Below are 7,635 nucleotides of genomic sequence, written 5' to 3' on the forward strand. Positions count from 1 at the left end.
TTTTCTCCATCACATACCATTCTTTCACAACTTGCTTTGACATTTCGATGTTACAATATGTGACTGAATGAAATGATATTGCAAAGCATATTCCTGCAAAGAGTAAGAAAGGGGTTAAAGTCTTCTAATAAACTTTCGAAACACTTAAATTTGCTGAAATGAAACACAATAATAATTTCAAAAGCAGTAAAAGAAATCACACTGGAAATCAGCATCCGCACTTAAACAAAATTGAGTAACAACTGAATTAATGAATTATCAAATTTGTGAAAGACCTGTTTGTGATACATTTTTATTGTGGTTTTTTTAAATTCAGCATCAAAAAATCAATTAAAAACAGATACAGTACTGAAATTTTTTTTCACTACAGTCCTGTATTATATGCAAAGGGATCTTGTAGCAACTTTGAGACACAGCTGTAGTTTTAAAGTTGCTACAAGAGCCCATTGTATACTGATAGAGACTAATATGGTTATGCCTTTGAATATTAAACAATTATGAAACAATTTCATACAAGTCAGAAAGTACAGAAATCTACAACCCAGTAAGTTGTGAAAACAAATGAATTTCAACAGGCAGAAATCTAAGGTACTACACTTAGGCAGAAAAAAAGTGAAATACACACACATAGGATGGGTGACACCTGGCTTAACAACATCACATGTGAAAGGGATCTGAGAATCTTAGTGGACCACAAGCTGAACATGAACCCACAGTGTGATATGGCAGGTAAAAAAAGTCAATATAATCCTAGGAGTGTAGTGTCTAAATCGATGGTCCTGAAACTTTAGTGCCCCATTTGTTTTGGACTTCAGCTCCCAGAAGCCTTAGCTGGCTTGGCCAACAGGCAGGAATTCTGGGACCTAAAATCTAAAACATCTCAAGAACCAAAGTTTGGGGACCACCAAAGTAACAGCACCACTCTATTCTGCTTTGGTCAGGACTCACCTGGAATACTATGTCCAGTTCTGGGCCTCACAATTTAAAAAGGATGATGAGAAACTGGAACATGTCCAAAGGAGGGCAACTAAAATGGTGAAGGGTCTGGAAACCATGCCCTGTGAAGAATGACTAAGGCAGCTGGGGACGTTTAGTCTGGAGAAGAGACGGTTAAGAGGTTATGTGATAGTCCTGTTTAAACATTTGAAGGGCTCTCATTTTAAGGATAGAGCAAGCTTGTTTTCTGCTGCTCCAGAGAATAGGACCTAGAACAATGGGTGCAAACTACCGGAAAAGAGATCCCACCTCAACATTAGGAAGGACTAATTTATACACCAGTTCTAGGCTGTATCAATAGAAGTGTAGTTACTTTGATGGAAATCATAGTATCAATCTATTCTACTTTGCTCTGAACCCACCTGGAATAATCCTGGGTCCATTTCTGGACATCACAATTTAAGAAGGATGTCAAGAAGATGGAGCATGTCCAGAGAAGGGCGACCAAAATGGTGAAGGGTCTGGAAACCATGCCTTATGACTAAAGACTTAGGTGCTGGGTATGTTTAGCCTGGGGAAGAGATGGTTAAAAGGTGATATGATAGCCCTGTATTAGTATTTGAAAGGGTGTCACATTGAAGATGGAACAAGCTTTTTTCCTGCTGCTCCAGAGAGTAGGGCACGGAGCAACGGATACAAACTGCAGGAAAAGAGATTCTACCTCAGCATTAGGAAGGACTAATTTATTGTAAGAGCTACGTAACAAAGGAATGGATTGCTTCACATTGTGGTGGGATGTGGAGTCTCCTTTGCTTTGATGGTGAGTTCCTGCATGGCAGAATGGAGTTGAAGATGCCTGTTTCTGCTGCTCCAGAGGCTGGGACACGGAGCAATGTATTCAAACTACAGGAAAAGAGATCCCACCTCAACATTGGGAAGGACCTCCTGATGGTAAGAGTTGTTCGACCATGGAAAACCTTGTCTCAGAGAGTGGCGGAGTCTCCTCCTTTGGAGGTTTTCAACAGGCTGGATGGCCATCTGTCGAGGATGCTTTGATTGTGAGTTCCTGCATGGCAGAATGGGGTTGGACTAGATAGCCCTTGGGGTCTCTTCCAATTTTGTGATTCTATGAAAGGATGAACAATAATGCAGAATACTGCCCTGTTCTCCCAGTGTAAACTTTTACCTTCTGTGCTACCTATTCCTGTTTAGGAGTAAAAGAAGAAGAGAAGATGATGGCAGATTTTAGGAAAGGGGGAGGTTGTTAGATAGGGGTACATATGGTTTCATACTAAATCCTAAATCCTATTTATTAGTTTCAAGTAGAATAGACTCATTGTTTCAATGGAGCTACCCTACTAATAAAACTTTGCCCTGAAACTTCTCAAGATTTTGTTCGATGACTGTTGTCCATGACAAAAATAATTCTCCCTTATTAGGCATATAGATAACATCAGAGCAAACATAAAGCGACTTAACACAAGAGCTTGGGAAAATATTACTTTTCGTCTTCCTGAGTTCTGTGGGGGCAACGATCATTGAATATTTCAAAGATAATCGCAAGTGAAGTCCTCTCCAAACATACATACTCAACAACAATATAACAAATTGTACAGTGGACCCTTTATATGCACTGATTTTGCATGCATGGAATCAATCATCCATGGCTTGAAAATATATATATATATATATATATATATTCCAAAAAGCAAACTTTGATTTTGATATTTTATATAAGGATTTTGTTGTTGTGTGCCTTCAAGTTGTTTCTGACTTATGACGATCCTAAGACAAGCCTGCCATGGGGTTTTCTTGGTAAATTTCTTTAGAAGTGGTTTGCCATTGCCATCCTCTGAGGCTGAGAGAGTGTGACTTGCCTGAGGTCACCCAAAAGTTTCATGGCTATAGGGGATTCGAACTCTGGTCTCCAGATACCATTTTACCACACCATTGTATTTAATGGGACTTGAGCATCCACGAATTTGGGTATCCACGGGAGTCCTGGAACCAAACCCCAGTGGATACTAAGGTCCCACTCTATATTAAATTTGATATTAAATGTCCATGTATCGAGTGACGTGCCAGTTCAGGGTGTGACTGCAGGATTCTTCTGCCTGTGCAGGTCAGTAGCATTTCAACATTTGAACACCATCTGAAAGCCCTAAATAATAATTTTTTAAAATATACAAAACAGATGCAAATACAATATAGAAATAAAACCACAAATAATGTACTCCTTTTACTTCCTCTTAAATTCATTACTGAAAATGCTACTCCCTCATTCAAGGTGAAAAGGGCCTTTTCCAAGCCATGGATGGCAGCCTGCAGATCCTTTCCAGCTCTCCCTCTCTGAATTCATTTAGCACAGTGATTCCCAAACTTTGATCCCCAGATGTTTTGGACTTCAGTTCCCAGAAGCCCCAGCCAGCTTGGCCGTTGTCAGGAATTCTGGGAGCTACATTGCAAAGCATCTGGAGGACCAAAATTTGGAAATGACTGCTACAGCCTCTTCCCTAGAGTTTCCCCACTTACTGGCCCAAATAACCAATAACTCCCAGCGGTAACATTAGTAAGCACTAACTGGAGCTAGGAAGAGTGATTGCTTGGCCTGCAAGTCCCAGAATCCCCAGCCAGAGGCTGTACTGACAGCCCAGTACTAAGGCTGTAAAAAGGAAGCATCCTTAGCACAGCTTGAAATGAGGAACTGAAGAATAGCAATGAATTGACTGGGTACCAAAGCACAAACCCTGGTCTGACTTTTGGAACTAAGAGAACAACAGGTGGTTGCAGACATGGCATGCAGAAACTCACCGTGTGCTCAATTGTGCCTGATAACCAATACCAGGCGCCTTCTTGTGGCACGCGTGGAAGAAAATCCCACAAACCCTGCTCTCCAACCATCAATCACTGAGTACAGTTGGCCCTCTGCATTTGTGGTTTTGACTTTTGCAGCTTTGGTTATTTGTAGTTTTGATTAATATGTTCTCACTAGGAATCTCAAGGTCCTCCGGCGCAACTCTGCCAGAAGTTGAGACCAGAAGTTGTGCTGGAGAACCTAGAAGTTCCTAGAGAAACCACTTCTCTAGACATTTGTAGGTCCTCCTCCAGCATGAGTCTATGATCAACCTCTGCCAGATGTTGACCACAGAGTTGCACTGGAGGACCTGGACATTCCTAAAAAGGTGATCTCTCAGGTAAAAATAATACTTTTTTTGGGTACTTTTCCCACATTCACGGGGTTCTTCAGCCCTAAACCCAGCGAATGTGAAGGGACCACTGTACAATAAAGACTCCATGATTTCTTGCCCTGTCCTGATACATCCCAGGTTTTTTGCCACCCGAGGCCCCTGCCAGGGACGTAGCCAAGGGGGGGGGGTTCTTGGGGGCTGGACCCCCCTTCCATTAGAAAAATGAATGGTGTGTGCTGCTGTGCCGCTGTACCCAAGCCCCATTATAATGGTGGCACTTGGTCGGGCCCCCCCCCCCCTTCCTAAAATCCTAGCTACATCCCTGCCCCTGCCTCACGGTGCCTAATAGCAGGGCTGACCATAACAAGAGCTGTTTGACAGTGGAAGACACTCCCTCAGAGTGTGGTGTAGTTTCCTTCTTTGGAGGTCTTTAAACAAAGGCTGGATGGCCATTTCTCAGGGGTGCTTTGATTGAGAGTTCCTGCACAGCAGGGGGTTGGACTAGAAGGCCCTTTGGGTCCCTTCCAATGCTATGATCCTATGATTCTATGAATAATAATAATAACAAGCTTTATTTGTATACCGCTTTTCCGTGGACGATCAAAGCGGTTTCCAATATCAGATTAACAATACATCATGACTCTGTTTCTTTCCCCTCAAGATGGTAATCGGGAGGAGGGCTCTTCTTCTTGGCAGGCAGAGAGGCCTGTTGTTTCTTGCCTGCTTCCCCTCAAGATGGTGGTCGGGAGGAGGGCTCTTCTTCTTGGCATGAAAAGATTCTCTGTTGGGGACTTGGCATGGTATAGTGGTTTGAGATCTGAGTGTGAATCCCAAGTTGGACATGGAAATTCACTGAGTGATCTTGGGCAAGTCACACTCTCTCAGCCCCAGAGGATGGCAATGGCAATCCTCCTTGGAGCAAACTATGCCAAGAAAACTCCAGGATAATTTTAGAAATAGCAACAGTTAAAATGATGGAACAGCCATTTGACCAAGAGCGACATTATAGACATGCAAAACACAGACACACACATATACACAAAAAACCCTGAACCTAGATTAAAAAGCTAGATGAGCTAGTCAGAGAGCCAGAGTGATGTAGTGGCTATACGACTCTGGAGACCCAAGTTCGATTCCCTGCTCAGTCATGAAACCCATTGGGTGACCTTGGGCAAGTCACACTCTCTCAGCCTCAGGGGAAGGCGATGGCAAGAAAACCCCAATGGCCATAAACAAACAAACAAACAAACAAACAAATATGAAAGCAAGCACCAGACTCTAGTAGGCCACTTCCGCTGCTAAGCTCCCCAAAACACCTCAATTTTTGTCTCCCTCCAAATAGAAATCACAATCCTAGATGCTAGATGCTCCCTGGGGCTGCAAGTTGTCAGTCCTACATAGGGTGGCCAGGCTGAAAAGTGGAGAATGTTCTTGTACCTTTAATAATTGTGCAAAAGAGGGAATTTCAGCTGGGGTTGCTTGTCACACAACTGACTAACAAGCCACATTTGCTGAAATACTTTCTTCTACACAACTATTAAAAGTTGAGGAGCCCTCTCCAGGTTTCAGCGTGGCAACCCCAACTGGAAACAATGGGCATAAATACGGCGTTGGTCCCTGACCTTTGTTGTTGTTGTGTGCTTTCAAATCATCTCTGACTTATGTTGACTCTGTGGCAGTGTTTCTCAACCTGTGGGTCGGGACCCCTTTGGGGGTTGAAGGATTCTTTCACGGGGGTCGCTTAAGACCATCAGAAAACACATATTTTCAATGGTCTTAGGAATTGAGACCATCGGTTGGGGGTCATCACATCATGAGGAACTATAATAAAGGGTCGCGGCATTAGGAAGGTGGAGGACCACTGCTCTATGGGGTTTTCTTTGCAAGATTTGTTCAGAGGAGGTTTGCCATTACCTTCCCCTGAAGCTGAGAGAGTGTGATTTTCCCAAGGTCACCCAGTGGGCTTCAGGGCTGACAGGCAACCCGAATCCTGGTCTCCACAGTCAGAGTCCAACGCTCAAACCACTAGGCCACCTGGGAGAAAAATAATTGCCAGTCCCCCCACATCAAATAGCCTGAGAAACAGTGCCAAAATGAATCAACATCCAAAAATGGAACCATAGAAGTACCAAAAGTAACCCTAGAGTTGGCAGCATGGAAAAGGATCTTGGGGGCCTGTATAGTGGTTTGAGTGTTGGACTAGGACTCGGAGAGACCAGGTTTCAAATCCCTGCTAGGCCATGAAACCACACACACACACACACACACACTCTTATGTATATATAGAATATAAGAAAGGAATGTATATATACATATATGTATATTGAATAATTTCAATATTACAATATTAAAATAGATAGCTATTAAAGAATAAAAGATAAAACTGTTTTTAAAGTGAAACAACATCCGAAGCCGGCCATTTACAAACTATTAGGAAAAACTGCTGGCAGGACACTTTGCTTTGGGCTTCATGTTCTTTCCTGAGGTGCTAGGCTTCTCCTTGCAGGGAGAGTCTGTGTTTTTAAAGGTGCAAGCATTTGTCCAGAAAGCAGGCTCTGGGCTCTGTAACCCCCAAACCCTCCTCCCCTCCCAAAAATCTGCCCCTGTCTGATCTCTTGCTAAAATAAAACATTGGACTTCCCTGCAGGGTGGTCGTTTGTCCTTCACTGAAGGCTTTTAAGGAGAGGATAGGATACTAAAGGTTTCCTTTGATGGTAGAAGAGGGTTGAAGCAGATGGCCTTTGGGCTATCTGGTATTCGTAGAATCATAGAATGATAGAGTTGGAAGAGACCCCCAAAAGGGCCATCCAGTTCAAACCTTCTGCCATGCAGGAACTCTCAATCAAAACATCCCTGACAGTAAGGGCTGTTTGACAGTGGAACAAACTCCCTTGGAGTGTAGTGGAGTCTCCTTCTCTGGAGGTCTTTAAACAAAGGCTTGATGGCCATCTGTTGGGCTGCTTTGATTGAGATTTCCTGCATGGCAGGGGTTTGGACTGGATGGCCCTTGTGGTCTCTTCCAACTCTAAGATTCTCTCTGAAGATGCCAGCCACAGATGCTGATGAAACGTCAGGAAGAAAATCTTCTAGAACATGGCCATATAGCCCAAAAAACCCACAAAAACTATCTACGATTCTATGATTCTATGATGGCCATCCAGCCTCTGTTTAAAGAACAGTTCTATTAAATGCAATGAGACATTATTATTATTATTATTATTATTATTATTATTATTATTATTATTATTAAGGAGGTCCCTTGGAATCTGCTGGAATTTGGTTTCAGGACTCCCCATGGATAAAAAAATCCATGGATGTTCAAGTCCCATTATATGCAATTGGATATAATAATAATAACAGTCGTCGTCATCATCATCATCATCATCATCATCATCATCATCATCATCATCATCACTATAGTGGTCTCTCGGTATCTGCCATGGTTTGGTTCCAGGACCCCCATGGATACCAAAATGCATGGATGCTCAAGTCCCATTATATACAATGAGAT

General features: G+C 42.8%; 1 protein-coding gene across 2 annotated transcripts in view; it reads left to right on the top strand.

Moving 5' to 3' along the window:
• The window catches only part of LOC121921898 (zinc finger protein 397-like), a 942,727-nt gene that overhangs the window by 758,085 nt on the left and 177,007 nt on the right, over positions 1 to 7,635 (top strand). The gene's annotated exons all lie outside the window — the stretch shown is intronic.

Source organism: Sceloporus undulatus, chromosome 2 (genome assembly GCF_019175285.1).
Source record: "Sceloporus undulatus isolate JIND9_A2432 ecotype Alabama chromosome 2, SceUnd_v1.1, whole genome shotgun sequence".
Taxonomy (NCBI): domain Eukaryota; kingdom Metazoa; phylum Chordata; class Lepidosauria; order Squamata; family Phrynosomatidae; genus Sceloporus; species Sceloporus undulatus.